Consider the following 16,026-nt stretch of genomic DNA (forward strand, 5'->3'; position numbering starts at 1 on the left):
AACACTTTAATTGATTTTTGGTTTGATCCACACTTTAATCATTTAACACCAAGCTAGCACAGTTAATAACTCCACGGCTCTAAAGATTACCTTATATTATAATTTTTTTCAGGGATTCTATATTATTTTGACGGATCATTTCTCTCACGAATTGAAAAGGAATTTAAAAGGTAAGAAATCGCGGGGTAATGTTCATGTTTTCCGAAAATTAAAAAAAAGTAACTGTCTTGACAAAATAAAAAGGGCAGGAGAAGCCTGTAGGCTGATATATTGTGTTGAAGACATTCGACTGCTTGACTTTTTTGGGGCAGGGGTGAAGCAAAAAATATACAAATTTGTTTATACATTGGTATATATACCCCTACATTGTGATTACATTATCAGGGATGATTTTAATGTTTGTTTCTCTCTTTATATGTCCAAGATACTGTTTAAGCATATTAAATGTACTTTGCAGTTGGGTGTGATGGAATTAATACATTTTTGCAAGCGAGTTTGCAAAATTTTTGAGATTTGTGAGGTCGCAGTGCAAAAAATTACATCTTATAAAGAGGGAAAAAAAAAATCCGGATGGGGTTTTAAGCACAATCTAATCATGAAAGACTGAAAAGATCTTTAATAAAATACATAATTTTGCCAACTTTAAATACGAGCGAGCGTAGCGAGCCAGATTTGGGTGAATTTATAGAACTAATTAATCTTAATCGCTATAAATGTTATGGGAAAGGAAAAGGGGCTCATTGTCAAAGGAAAAAGGACACTTAGGGGGCGTTAGGCATTTGCTTACGGTCAGATGATCAATTTTTTGTATCTTATTTGCGACAATGGCAGACATTTATATTTTTGTATAATTACGTAAATCAGGGTCTGAAGCAATATTTCATTAGGCTTGTACGATCGCTTTTACGGAACTGATTTTATGAATCGGCAAACTGCTATTAAATTCGGATGCTTTGCCGACACGCTTGACGATGCCTCCGTGTTTTTATTTCTCGCATTTGCTATTTTCGCGCTTTTTTGCTGAATAAGGTTCGCTAAATTGCGCTTTTAGGTAAATGTGGTCTCGCATTTTGCAGGGGCCTTGGTTGTTTTCTTTCTATTTCAGCTTTACCATACTTTTTCAAAAAAATGGGGAGGGGGGAGGGGGGGGGGGGGGGGGGGGGGGGGGGGGTCGCGGGCCGTGTACATTGTATAACGGCCGGCATGACGATTTGGCAGATGGACCTGACATACTTGTGAACGTTGTAACTTGTAGTGTAGGGCAAATACCGGCCTTTTGTTTATATCATATGGGCCTGAGTACAACACAAATGTCGGAGCATGGCTAGCTGGACCGGGGCCTCGGCCTTTATGCGGATAAGTGAGTGCCCTGTGTGCATTTCTAACTCGTGTTTTTAGCCCTTCTTTCTTCTCTTTTTATTTCATTTCCTTTCCTTTCCTTTCCTTTCCTTTCTCTTTTTTATGAGGGGGGGGGGGAGGGCCGGGTCCATCGCCACTGTGTATCCGCGCCTGTTTTGGGGGTATATTCCTTGTACACCAACTCTTTTTCCCTACAGAAATATCCCTTTCCCCTGTTATATACAATGCGGTAATTTAAACCTACCAGATGCGCGCGTGTAAGCTGCAGGCCTTTCTCAGTATCTGCGCTCGCCGAATATAATTCAAAAGCTTCTTTTGATGTGTGGAAGCGGCTAAGTCTTCCTTGAGAAAATAGGCTAAACATCATGTTTTCCAGGGGATGAGTTGGATGTCTTATGGAGATTTCGAAATTTAAGAGCTGAAAACGCAAAATGAGTGTAGGATTTGTTTAGGATTTTGAAGAAAACACTTACATATTCACCTGGACAGGTGCAGAGGATTCATTACTCCGGGAATTCACAAGACAGTCACAATCACCTATATTCATAACAAAATACATTATAGAAAAACACAATCTAACTAGCTGAAATTTAAAGTTTCTCCTTTTCAATTTTTAATGATCATACTTAAACTTTTTAATGCTGATCTTCTTAAATAAATTAAATCAATTTAAGAAGAGTTATTACAACATATTTTAAACATTTGTGAGGTCACCTTGCAAACGGTCACATCGTATTAAAAGAAAATAACCAATCTTCTTGGGTTTTTAAGCAGAATTTAATTAAGAACGAAAAAAACCTTTAAGGCCCCACAATTGCATAAAATAGAAATGAAAGCGACCTTTTCAGAAATTCTAGAACTTGCTTTAAAATAGGAACACATACGAGGGAGGAGTTGATAAATGTTTTGTTACACGAGAGTGGATGGGTGACATAATATTTTGTCATAGCAACAACAATTGTAATACTGCAATTAATGCAAGAGCGAGTGCACCGGCCTGAGAAGATTACCCCTCTTTTTTCCTACCTTGTGCTGGTTTTGCTGTGATTTCCTGCAATATACTCTCATAAGTTGTGAAGCTAAGTTTTATCAAGAGGGCATGGATCACATTGGACATCAACTATGATCGATGGAGACGTCAAGGGGATCCTCTCCCGATATGCTTCTTCGACAGTTTGACTTCTCAGTCACCAGTGGCCATACTGCATATCCTGTATTGCTACATCCCAGACTGCACATCAGACTGCTCATGTACTATGCATTCTACACGGTATGTATGCGATAATGTAATTGGGACCATCTCTGCAAGTAAAGTAAAAGTACTGAAGTATTTGGCATCACATATCCTTTTCTGTCATAACTGCACATCAATTGTCCATCGCTAATAGGCCTACGTTGTGGTGATGTCGACCCCGATCCCGGTCCCACCCCTAAAACTAATAGACATACCCTTATGAACAACCACAGTGCTACCACGTAGTGAACCACACTGTGTACCACATAGTCAAACATAGTGTGGTACCACAGCGTGCTACCACATGTGAGGCACATGTGATTTTGGGACATGTGGTAACACTGTGGTGTACTATGTGGTGCGTACCGCAGTGTGGTAACGCTTTGGTATAACACACTGTGGGATCACAGTGTGGAAGATTATGTGGTTGATACCACATAGTTACCACATAGTCTACCACATAGTCTACCATATTGTGGCATCCACCACATAGTCTACCACACCCTCCAGATGAAAAGTAATACAAGAAACGGAAAGTAAATGAACCTTATACCTATTTCCATAATATCGAATTTGAACACAATCCCCCCGTTCAAGAAGAATATGCAAGTGAACTAGAGCAACAACATATACAACAGAACTATCAGCCCCCACATTCATCGGATGTAAATCAGACATGATAGAGTGAGTTGTATGAAAGTAGTATATATACCCCTACTTCAAGAAAAACTTTCATCATGTACACAGGCTGCCGCTACTACCTACAATCTTTCTAACCAATGCTAGTTCCCTCAAAAACAAAATGGATTCTGGCATTTTGGGGGAAATAATCAACAGACACAATGCAGGTGTTATTGGAGTAGTTACTGAAATGTAGCTGACTGATGCTTCTCTGTGAGCAGCCGATGTCTCTGGGCAGGCGCGGATCCAGGATTTCTTAGGGGAGGGGGCCCAACTTTTTTTTTTTTTGCTCCCGAAAATTTGAAAATCGTGCCGGCCGAACAGTCACTCAGCGGGGGGAGGGGGGGGGGGGGGGGGGGGGGGGGGGGGGGGGGGGGGGGTACAGAGCACAATTTTTTTTTTTGCTCCCGAAAATTTGAAAAATGCGTCGGCCAAAAGTTAGCTCAGTGGGGGGGGGGGGGGTAGTTTTTTTTTTCTTGATCCTCAAAAAAATTTCAATTTGCACCCCCCCCTTGAGCGCCAGGGGGGGGGGGGGGCCCAAACCCCTAAAAAGGTAAAAATCACGTGATTTTACATGATTTTTTTCTCAAGGGGGGGGGGGGGGCCCGGGCCCCCCGGCCCCCCTGGATCCGCCACTGTCTCTGGGTACCAACAGCACTGCAGAAATAGAACTGATAAACCTGGTGGTTTCGTTACTATTCATACGTCTGAAAGCTTGATGGTTCATTACGTACCAAGCCACATCTGTCAATATGAGTGTCTCTGGCTCATTATCAACCTTGGGAAAGCCAGCTAGAAGCAGTATCATGAACGTGTGTGTTGGCGTTATATACTACCACCCTAGAGCACCTTACAGCATACAAATTCTGGAGCATATTCAATATTTGATCCATGAAATACGGTCCATAGATTGCTCTGCAGTCATCACTCTCCTTAGAAGTTCAATGATCTTCAGACTGATTCTCTACAAGTGAGTAGGACCTCATTTAGGTTTTAAAGATTCCTACCCGTCACGACTTGATCTTGGACAAAGTTTTTACTAACTTTCCAAGCCTACTGGAGCTATCGACCACCGTTTCATTTTGCTGAAGCAAATTCACAAACTACATATAGTTACTAAAAATGAACCGCGCGGGTACAATGGGAAATCATAAAAGCCAAAGCAAATTATTACAAACAGACGGCGCAGGATCTGAAGATCTCCCAGCCAGTAAATTGGCACCAACACATAATGTAAACTAAGGTTAGTAATACGAGAGTTGCTCTCCCTGGTACTGATAAGGAACCAGTTGCTTCAGCATGAGCCATCAATACCCACTTTGCTACAATATCCTGTCAACTGCCACCTCTTGATCTAAACTTATTCCCAGCATACCTACCTGCAGATTCTCCTCTTACTACATTTTAGGGACAAATGTTGTCTTCTGCGAGAAAAAAAAAATCAAAGCACTTCATCACAATGACTTTACCTAGTACATGCCTAGTCAAGGAATCTGCTGCGGAGCTCGCAGAATGTCTAACCCCAAACCATCGTGCATCACCCCCGTACCGAAAGAAATCCCTTTCTTTGACCAGATACGACCGTAATCATCTTATTTTTTTTTAAATTTAGGTCTTCATCATCTGCTCGATTAATTTAATATTTAGTTGGTCTTATGATCTTACCTTCCCAGAATCACCTATTTTAACTACTTCTACTTCGGTCATGATTTGTCCTGTTTCTTTCTTCTCCCCCCTTTTCCCGTTTCCTTCTTCTTATCTGTTTTACTTCTCCTTGTCCTTTCCTGGTTGTTTGTTGTTTTGTAATATTGTCTCGTATTTTCCAAGTCTTCGTAGGCAAACATTTGAAATATTTTTTTTTTCTGGGGGATCCACACACTACAAGCACTGTTGTTTAGTGGACCCCCCCCCCATTTCCTCAAAAATTAAGAAGTTCTTGTAATAATTTCATTGTGCAAAGTGTAACTTACCAGAAAAATGAATTATGTATGAACGAATGTAATACCTTTGTTTATCTTTCTGTTGGAAATGAAATGAAATAAATAAATATAAATTTAATTTAATTTAATTGATATCTCTCACCCCATTGTTCACTAGAGCACGGGAATCATTTGTTGCAAAGTGGGTACTGGGTAGTAGATGACAATCAAACCATATTAAGAGACAGTTGGGAATGTAAAGGACTGTTCCATTATACAATACATGGTTCACATGCTCAAGTTTATCCTATTTTTCCATCTTACTACCAATGATTTCACTAAGGCTTTTGATAGGGTAAATCATTGAGTTTAAATTAAAAAAGCTTATTCTTTTAAGCTATTATCTATTATCCCATTTATTCGCAGCTTCCTAACTGGACGTATTCAGAGCACAAGGTCTACACACTTACTCTCCCTTACTAGAATTACCATGCGGCGTCCCGAAAGGGGCGAAGTTAGGTCAGGTACTGTTTCTGGTTCTTTTTAACGATGCTGTATGTGATTGGGAAGCTCGATGGAAATATGTTGATGATTTGACACTTGGGAAAATTGTTCAACATAACAAAAATAACGCGAATAGTAACCCTGATTATTCAAATAATATTGAAAGTAATCACTTTAACCATAACAATCAATATGATAATGATGAAGAAAATGACAATGAGAAAAACAATAATACGAAATATTATTGTTATATTCGTTATAATCATCTCAATGATTTCCCTCGAGAGATTAGAACTAGCAGATAACCTGAAGTGCTCAAAAGCAATCCGTGTAATTTGGCTAATAAGTAATTTCACCTTTTCTTCTTTGTATACTTCATAATGTTGAATCCTACACTAATGGCCATTTTGTGTTTATACTGTAATTATTGTTTCATTATTTGTTGCACTAGACAGTGCGCTTGTAGCATTTAAGTTCAAATGGAATTCGCGCCTTACATCATTAATATAAATGTTATTGTTATTATTATAATCAATATTGTTTTATTATTATTGAAGAGGATTTAATCCAGTTCCTAGAAAGGCCAAGTCAAGTTCTGTTATGATACCTACATAAAAATGTGTACAAATTAAAAGTTAAATATTTTTAAAATGTAGAGAGAGAGAGAGAGAGAGGGTGAGGGAGCAGAATGCTTCAACCTATGAGAATATATGTCGGTGAAGCATTAGCCTATTCAAGACCCTTTAAATTAGAATCAGACCGTTTTCCTGTAAAGATCGCGTTCATTTTGGAATCAGCATTGGCTCTCTAGACTAGGTGTCGAGTCGGGAAGATGTCCTAAACGATAAGAGAGGCAGAGCACCAAAGAGTTCTCAAATTCAAGTGTCCTTCGTATCGTATGTCCTCAAACATCTATTCCACTACCCGCGTGGAGGGGGGGGGGGGGGGGGTGGTCTCTGCCATGAAGGTAGACCACCAACACTATTGTGTATTTTCAGATCATTTATACCTGCTGAAATTGAAAAAATAACTTATTCATCTTTTTTTTTTTTTTTTTTTTTTTGGGGGGGGGGGAAGTCTCGTTTACTCGTTTACTTGTAAGTAATTTCAAATCATTTCTTGATATCAAGAATTACCATTGCATTACAACAGAAAAATCATTTAGTGATATCAAGAAATGGGAATAAATGTTTAAAACGGCTTGCTATGGACACGCACGATCAGTGGACGTCCTTCCGGCAGGTGCTGATGAATATGAAATGAATCTTGGCATGCACACGTGGTATACGTAATGAATTCGAATTATAAAAGTGTGACATCCCTTGCCCCATTCATTGAATAACAGAAGTACATTGTAGTCTTGAGAGAACGTTTTTTAAATGGGTGAAACGAATTGCATTTACAAAACATACAAATTATACTAAAGTACTGTACATAGAAACAGAGTAGGAAATACAGTAATATGCTCAGTAATATACAAAGTAGAAATAACATTTCACAAAATAATCAACAAGAAAATGGAAAAAGACAGGAAAATGAAAAAGACAGACGTGATCAAGCTTGAAATTGAAGAAAGAGGGAGAAAACATGTAAGGATCAACATTAAAACATACGATAACAACATAATTGTCAATGGTAGTAATAATGATAATATAGTAACAATTATGATAGGATTAATAATAAAAGTAATTTGAACAAAAAAGTGCATAATTGGCCGGTAACTCCTATATTATCGTCATCAGATCATTACCTTCAATATTATTAGTATTACTGTTATTATTATCATTATTATTATTATTGCTATTAGAATAATTCTTGTTACTTCTAATAGTATTATAATTGTTACTGCTATCATTGTTATTATTATTATTAACATTAAAATATTACTATTATTATTTTGATTATTGTTTATGTAATAATCATGATTATTGTTATTAATATCATTATTATCATCATTTTTTAAATATTTTTATCATTATCATTATTTCTGTTATTTTTTGTATATTGCTTGCAGACCTCCATTGATTTTAATTAATCAGGTTATTTCCTTCAACGGGGTAAAAGAAGAAAAGAAAGAGAAAACTTTTTTTTTAAATGGAAAGATTAAAATCGTAAAACAGGAAACTTTAGATGTTGAGGATACCCCCATAGAGAATCGATAATCTTCGTCTATTTTAGTTCTCCAGGCGACATTCCGTATGATCTGTTTCTTTGTTCATGATGCCATGGTAACCAAAGAATGATCCTTCCAGTCAAAATCAGTAAGTCGTCAGATGATTAAGAGAAAGCCCTCTCTAGGGCTCTCATTTTATTCGAGGGGATGGAAATATCAGGAAATGTTTCAACGCGACCAAAGGCACTTCTTCCGTTTCGAAAAAAAAGGCAATTATGTAGCGAAGTATGAAATATGTCACTAGGCAAAATACTCATGAGTTTTCAAAACGAGTAAGTATGACAGGCAGATATAATTCTTGATATTATTACTGACGCCAGGGATTCAAGCAAATTAATTAAAAATAAAGGTGGCGGGGTTACTGGGAGGGAAATGTTGCGATTAACTGATTTTTGTTATTTCACTGTAAAGAAGAAAACTAAACTGACACCCACACTCAATTTTTCTTTCGGAAAATCCAATCTGGCAAAGGGAATCCTCCCTCACCCAACCAAAGGGGATCAATCATTCATATTTTCCTTCAGATTTTACATTATGTGCATTATACCAATACGTCTGAATGATATAAAATCTGAGGATCTTCTGCTCCATCCACCCTAAGTAATATATACGGTATCAAACGGAAGGGGGTATATGTATATACCTTTAACAAAAAGTGGAATATTTAAATATAATTTTTTTAATACAAATTATTATAAAGTGGTATTAAAAACAAAGAGTCCTTTTTAAAGCGATGACAAAGTTGAGATTCTGTAATACCTTTGTAAGTAAACAAAATATTCATTCCATGCGAGAAGTACCCCGCATGAAGGATCACTGTGAAAAAGAATGGCAACAAAAGTGAGTACACCCTTGTACTATAATTATGGGAATGAATGCCAGTTTTAAAATAAATGTCAAAATTGTGGATGGTCACCTTTGTTTCCAAGCACTACTTAAATTGTAAGTAGTGCAGACTGTAGAGGTAACCAATATTACTTATGTCTTTAATTTCATCCTTTTCCACTCCTCCGCAGTGTCTTCTCAAAGGAAAAAAGGTTAAAAGTTGGAATTTTTTTCTTTCTCCTGTTTTTGTGTTAAAGATTGGTCAAGAGGAGCTTCAGTATATTGTGACTCCAAGGTATGAAACACATTTTATTTTGCATTATGCTTACAAAACATATCTTATGTTTGGTACTAAAAGTGAAGAATATTATTGTTATTTTACTACTTACATGATATTGATATGTAACAATAGCAATGGTTTTATAAGGCCAATGCGGCAATTTCAGGATTTTACAAGGTATTTATGGTATTCTGTTAACTGCACTGAAACTGAGGTCTCCCTTATCTGTTTTGCCATACTGCTTAGTCTGTTCTGTTAATGGAGAAGTTTGAACGTTCTTCAGGCCCGCACACGACCGATGTACTTATACGGACACTGATATGGATTAACATGTTAAAAGAGGAGTAATGTTCAGCCTGTTTTCTACTGCCGCCTTCTCTTTAAGAATGAAGATGTGAGGATTCAATTACATTCAGGTTACAAAAATAAGCCACTCTATATGAGTACTTGTGAATATTCACAATGGTTTTATAAGGCCAATGCGGCAATTTCAGGATTTTACAAGGTATTTATGGTATTCTGTTAACTGCACTGAAACTGAGGTCTCCCTTATCTGTTTTGCCATACTGCTTAGTCTGTTCTGTTAATGGAGAAGTTTGAACGTTCTTCAGGCCCGCACACGACCGATGTACTTATACGGACACTGATATGGATTAACATGTTAAAAGAGGAGTAATGTTCAGCCTGTTTTCTACTGCCGCCTTCTCTTTAAGAATGAAGATGTGAGGATTCAATTACATTCAGGTTACAAAAATAAGCCACTCTATATGAGTACTTGTGAATATTCAAACGGTGATTTCCGGAAAACTAAACCCTTTCCTTTTCCAAACTCAAGGGAGATGGAATGAGAAACAAAGACCGAGACACACACACAGAAGAAACCCAGCGAATGAAGAGGGTCCAATGTGAGAAGATGCTATGACCTGTTGAAGGAGTTGGTGGTCATTAAGAACAAGAACAAGGGGTGCAGATGGAAGAAGGGATGAACACGAGATCGGAGATTCATGAGAGAGAGAAAAAAAAAAGAGAAAGAGAGAGAGAGAGAGATAGAGAGAGAATATTAAAACAAAAATATTAAAGAAACCGAGGGCGAAGATAATTTTATATGTACTAAACGTTTAAAGAGAGAAAACCAAATTTTGAAACATACTGCGGCAATGGGATACATTTTAGGCGAATAAGGTGCATATCGTAGACGTATTGTCGCCAGCGTAATATATATGACTCGTTGCGCCTTATGGCGATGCCTTATGAAACAGAAATGGCCTTCACTCAACCATACGAATATGGAACAAACTAGCATATATATATATATATATATATATATATATATATAAAAGTGCGAGAATTCTCAACTCTGACATATTATATATATTATATATATTTGGGCGGGAGGGGGGGGGGGGGGGAGGGGGTGGGGGCGTTAAGAGTGGTGGTGTCAAAGTGCAAAGTACATGAACCCTATGTGATTGGCAAGCGAAAAGGCTTCTGTTTCACAATAGTTTGATGCTCTTGTAAGCTTTAATGCTGTCATGCAGAAATTCTGTGCACAAAACGGCTATTAAAAACAAACTAAGAAACAAAGCACACTGCATCAGCATAGGCTGAGTCTCCGACTTTTCGCGAAGAATCTAGACATGTGACTCTCTCATGTTTATGGATGATTGACAATTATTACACGTATAACCTACAATCATGCGAGTGACAGATCAAAGCATAACGACAACATAATCTTCTGTAATCGTCCACTGAAAAAGAAAAAAAAGTAGCTTGATTGGAATACAGCCAATGACGTTCATCAGGTTAAAATTATTCCTCATGGCGGCCAAGAAGAAACATGTACCAGTATAGCCCCTAATACAATTGATCCATTGGAAATAATGAAATTTCATAGGAGATCTCAATCAGTTAAAAGGATCTCACCCATTTTTTAATTTTTTTTATAGATATTTTGTTTAGTGAACCAAATAAAACCTTACATTTGTTATTTTTATATGATTTGGTAATCTCAAGAGACGCCGTGTGTCTGATAATAATTAACTTCTAACTTTTTAATTCTTTTTATTCTTCTCTTCCTGCTATTTTTGAAATAATGTATCCAGCAAATCATATTACTCAGGGAGTGGAAGATCATCTGTAGACCGGGTTGGAGGGGGTGTCGGGGCGGGGTGAGGAGATCTGTCCGCGTGTCATACCTACTTCAAATATCTTTTTCTCTGGGCCTCCGGGATGACACGGCTCTGTGCCATTGGTTTGTATTTTTACAAGTCCAATACATTTTTACGTTCGTCTTGTAGACAAGGCATCGCTCTACGAACAACAGTGGCCCAGATTTTGATTCCTGCCACACCAGTGTTGTCATGTAACAGGAAATTCACACTAATCAGAATGGTAAAAGGGCCACGTTATATAGCAAAAGGGTCATTTGATGAAGGAACAGGGCCACCGACCATAATTTGATAGAGGGATTAATGAGAGGTGAAAAGCATAATAAGGGGAAGGGCCCTTCATAACCAGACAATTATGACAAGAAAAAAAGAGGCACTTATTAGAATGGAAAAAGGTTACGAGTAAAAATAAAAGGGGCAATTATCAGAGATGTAACGGGGCACTTATACACATGTGGAACTGGCATCTATTAGACAGAAAAGGGGCAATTTGGGGGAAATGGAAAAACTTGGAGCCCTGTATACAAATCTACGAAAACTCTTGTTTCAACCCGTCACTTTCTAACACGAGATAAACAATCACAAGAGTTCGTGAAAAGGCAAGCGATCAACATTTCTTTATTGTTTGATTGAATGGGCAAGTGTTTTTTCCCTCAAAGATTAGCCTTTTCTCAAGGACCATCTTTGAACAAATTATGACTATTTGTATTCATTTAACCCTAATTTTCTTTAATTCAGGGGTAGGTTTCCACAAATTACATGTATCGGGTAAACCGACGACGTGAAGCATGCGACTTTTCGTGAATATTGGGTTCTGTTTTCACGAAAGGTGCTGCAACCCGACGCGAAGATCCGATGGAACGGAGTAAGTCTTTGTAAAACATGATTTTTTTTTAAAACCTGAATTGAACTTTATCTTGATATATTAATATTTATAACGATATGTAACTACTTGAAACAGCGTCACCCCCCAACCACCGGCAACCAATAACCATCGTCTCATGCCGTTGATTTTATTTGAAACTATAGGGAGATACTCACATTTCTTCTGCTGTAAACACAACACCAAAAAACATTCTAGAAATCAACTATTCATTTCAATACACTTGTATTTCCTATATATACATTTTTGGGGATTTTAAGAAATGTGCCATTTCAATAGGCGACACACAAGGCTATAGACATTGGCTTAACCTAGCTCGGGTTGATTTTTCTGTCTTTGCAATCATGTTTGCATCTTTAGGGAGGTGATAGAGAAGGTGTGGAGTCAAGCCGCTCTCCTTTGACCCAATGCTCCAAGCCGCCTAAAAGTTATGCGCTTATCTGCAACTGTCGACCGGGTGGCGAGATAAAAGAGCGCATGAAATATCAGGATTTAGAATTCCTACATCAGAAAATGGTATCTCAGCAAATGTTCGCTGTCCATTTCAATGATTTATCATCATTTGTTGAAAGTGTAATGAGTTGAACAAGCGAATACAAACTTTTGTAATTTCATACTTATTTTCCAGCTGCAAAAGTACAAAATTGAATCCACATTGAATTTGAAGTTATCATTTTTAAAGTACATTTTGTCTTCTGTTGTGTAAAAATGCAGTGTTAAACTTTCGATTAAAATTTTGCTAATTTTTGCTAATTTTTATTGAATTGAATGGCATAAGTTTATAAAATAATGTGTAATATCAAGATTTGCTAAACTCAGATCTACAGAATATTCTACTTGCTCACAAGTCGAAAAAACGACTTCTGTCCTATTTTTTTTCTAATCCATGTTTACAAAGAAACTAAAATAACACTGGCTCTTACTAATAACATGTACATGTATTCTTGTCAATTAAGATGGGAGACCGGTTTCTTCATTACTTCTCAATTTGAGAGGCCTGTAAATTGTAATCTGATGATTGAGGCTATCCATCTTCTTCTTTCATTTCAAGGAACATTAAATTGAAAACCAGGCACAAACAAATTAATGTGAGCTAATGTCAATATCTGTTCACTTCACTTATCCCTGCTCCTCTTCTCATATCTCAAGTGACAGCACTCTTCACTTCCATTCTCTTCTCATCACAAACGTATAAAGATAAAAACTCGGGCCATTTTATAGTATAGCTGTTTCAATTCAGTTCAATTACTGTCTTTTATAATTCCCCCTCTGAATGCCTTTTCCCCGGACTCTCGATTTCTCTCAATACCACATCAAAGAGTTCCTTGATACAAAGCTCTGCAATTCAAGTTTTGTCCAACAGCCCCCTCCTTAAAAAAAAAAATGAAGAAGATTAACTCTGTATTTTGTTATACATGTTTACCACTCTCATTGATATCTTTTTAAAAATGGAATAGCTATGTGTGGTAAATTAAAATCTTGAATGCGTTGTCTCGATAAACCAATGAGTGCCTCATTTGGAGTGCCTACATGTAGAATGATTAGAAGGTTTCATTGAAGGCTATCTGTCATGAAAATTCTGTCAATGACTAACTTAAACTTAATGAGAGTTGGAGAAGACAAATTAACAGACAAGTCAACAGCAGATCAATTAAAGATTTCTAGTTATCATGACAGTCTTTATTAACAATAAATAACATCTGTTTCATTGATGCGATGTGTTATGTCTTTTCAGTGATTTACCACCCACTCACAATGATGTGGAGGAGTTTTTTGAAAGAAATAAACAAATGAAATGATCCCCACCTCCCCCCCCCCACCCCATGAAGAAGAAAAAAATGATGATTGATAACGATTGATAATTAATGAACATGGCTTTCCCTTACCCGTTAACTCTACATACATATTCTTGTCAAGTCAACTGATTTAGTTATTGGGATCATAACACACTAAAGTGTAATGTGATACCTTTGGAGAAAACTGTTTGACTAACACAGGAAATACACAAAATGGTAAGCAAATGCTTCGAACTGGAATGGCAAACTGTTCTCAATATGTTAGAAATAGCAAATTTTACATCATTATTATTATCATTTTTTTTTACTCATAATTCATTACAAAAATAGTGGGTTGATTGTACTTCCATTATGATTAGGATGCTATTGAACTTGAATTTAACCAGACATAATTATATGCACTATTCTTGAGAGGCACATTGCACACAGCACTGCTGTATTAAAAGTACTCTCCTATATTGTACTTTAACATTTGGTTTATACATATCTGTATTTTCATGAAAAACATACTTTGTGAAATGTCGAAATATTTAACCTTGTAAGATAGGGAAAGTGTTTGAAACTAAATGTACTATGTTAATATGATAATCATAATATGATTTTGAGTTCTGGTCAGGTGAAAACAGAAATTAATTTGCTAATTGTAACTAAAACTGTAAATACATATTCAAAAAGTTTACTGTTTGTGCGAAAATGAAGTAAATACTTTAGATAAAATAATTTATGAAAGAAGAGAAATACATGATAATAATATTAGTAGATTTGCTTATTTGTTGGAATTACAACGATGGAATCTCAGTGAAAATAATACTGATAAGAGTTATGATGATTTCTTTAGACAATTCATGGATGCATATAACATTTGTTTCCTATTGAATTTATATCTTATAAAAAAAAGCGTATGGACAAACCTTGGTTTACAAGCGATATTCGGAAATTGAGTACAAAGAAAAACAGATATTATAAGCTATATTTGAAAAATCCCACTGTATATAGAAAGAATGTTTATAAAAAATGTCGTAATAAAGTAACGAATATGATAAAAAGTACGAAAAGAGCGTATTATGGAAACAAATTTCGGAATAATAAAGGGAATATGAAAAAAACATGGAGCGTTATCAATCAGGCTCTTGGTAAGCAGAATAAAAAATCTGTTATTAAATGTATTCAATGTAATGAAAAAAATATTACAACTGATATGGAAATTTGTAATATATTGAATGAACATTTTGTAAACATCGGTCATAACTTGAACCTTTCTTTTTCTTCGTGTAATAATAATTTTAAAAATTATGTAATTCAAAATGATCAAACCGCATTTTTTAAACCTATTACTAGTAAGGAAATTATAGATATTGTAGACAAACTTAAGCCTAATTCTAGTACAGGTTATGATGAAATAGATATTAAAGTAGTAAAACCGATTATACATAAGATAAGTGCACATCTCAGTGAAATATTCAACCAATGCCTTAAATGTGGAGAATTTCCTACATCGTTAAAGATAGCTCGTGTAATACCCATTTTTAAAAGTGGTCCACCAGAAGTGATGTCTAATTATCGTCCAATATCTGTTTTACCTGTTTTTTCCAAAATTTTTGAAAGGTGTATTTATACCAGACTTTTACATTTTATTACAAAGTGCAATATTATAAACAATAACCAGTATGGATTTAGAGCAGGACACTCAACATCTTCAGCTTTGATAGATTTTGTTCATAAAGTGGGAAGTGCAATAGATAATGAAGAAACAACAATTGGCTTATTTCTTGATCTCACTAAAGCGTTTGACACGCTTGACCATAGCATTTTGTTGGATAAATTGTATATGTATGGAATTAGGGGTATAACATTGAAAATATTTAAAAATTATTTATCAAATCGAAAACAATTTGTTGCATTAAATAAAAACAAATCACAGTTACAGCTAATTAGATGTGGAGTGCCACAAGGTTCCATTCTTGGACCACTTTTATTTATTTTGTATATAAATGATATTGTCAATGCTTCAAAAATTTTAAAATGTATTCTGTTTGCAGATGACACCAGTATTTTCCTTTCACACAAAAACAAACATACTCTTGAAACTACATTTAATATTGAGATTGGATTAATTGTTCAATGGTTTTACGCTAATAAACTTTCCATTAATGAAAAGAAAACCAATTTTATGATTTTTACCAAAAAGAAACTAAATAAAGACT

Source organism: Strongylocentrotus purpuratus, unplaced genomic scaffold (assembly GCF_000002235.5).
Source record: "Strongylocentrotus purpuratus isolate Spur 01 unplaced genomic scaffold, Spur_5.0 spur5_scaffold_11, whole genome shotgun sequence".
Taxonomy (NCBI): domain Eukaryota; kingdom Metazoa; phylum Echinodermata; class Echinoidea; order Camarodonta; family Strongylocentrotidae; genus Strongylocentrotus; species Strongylocentrotus purpuratus.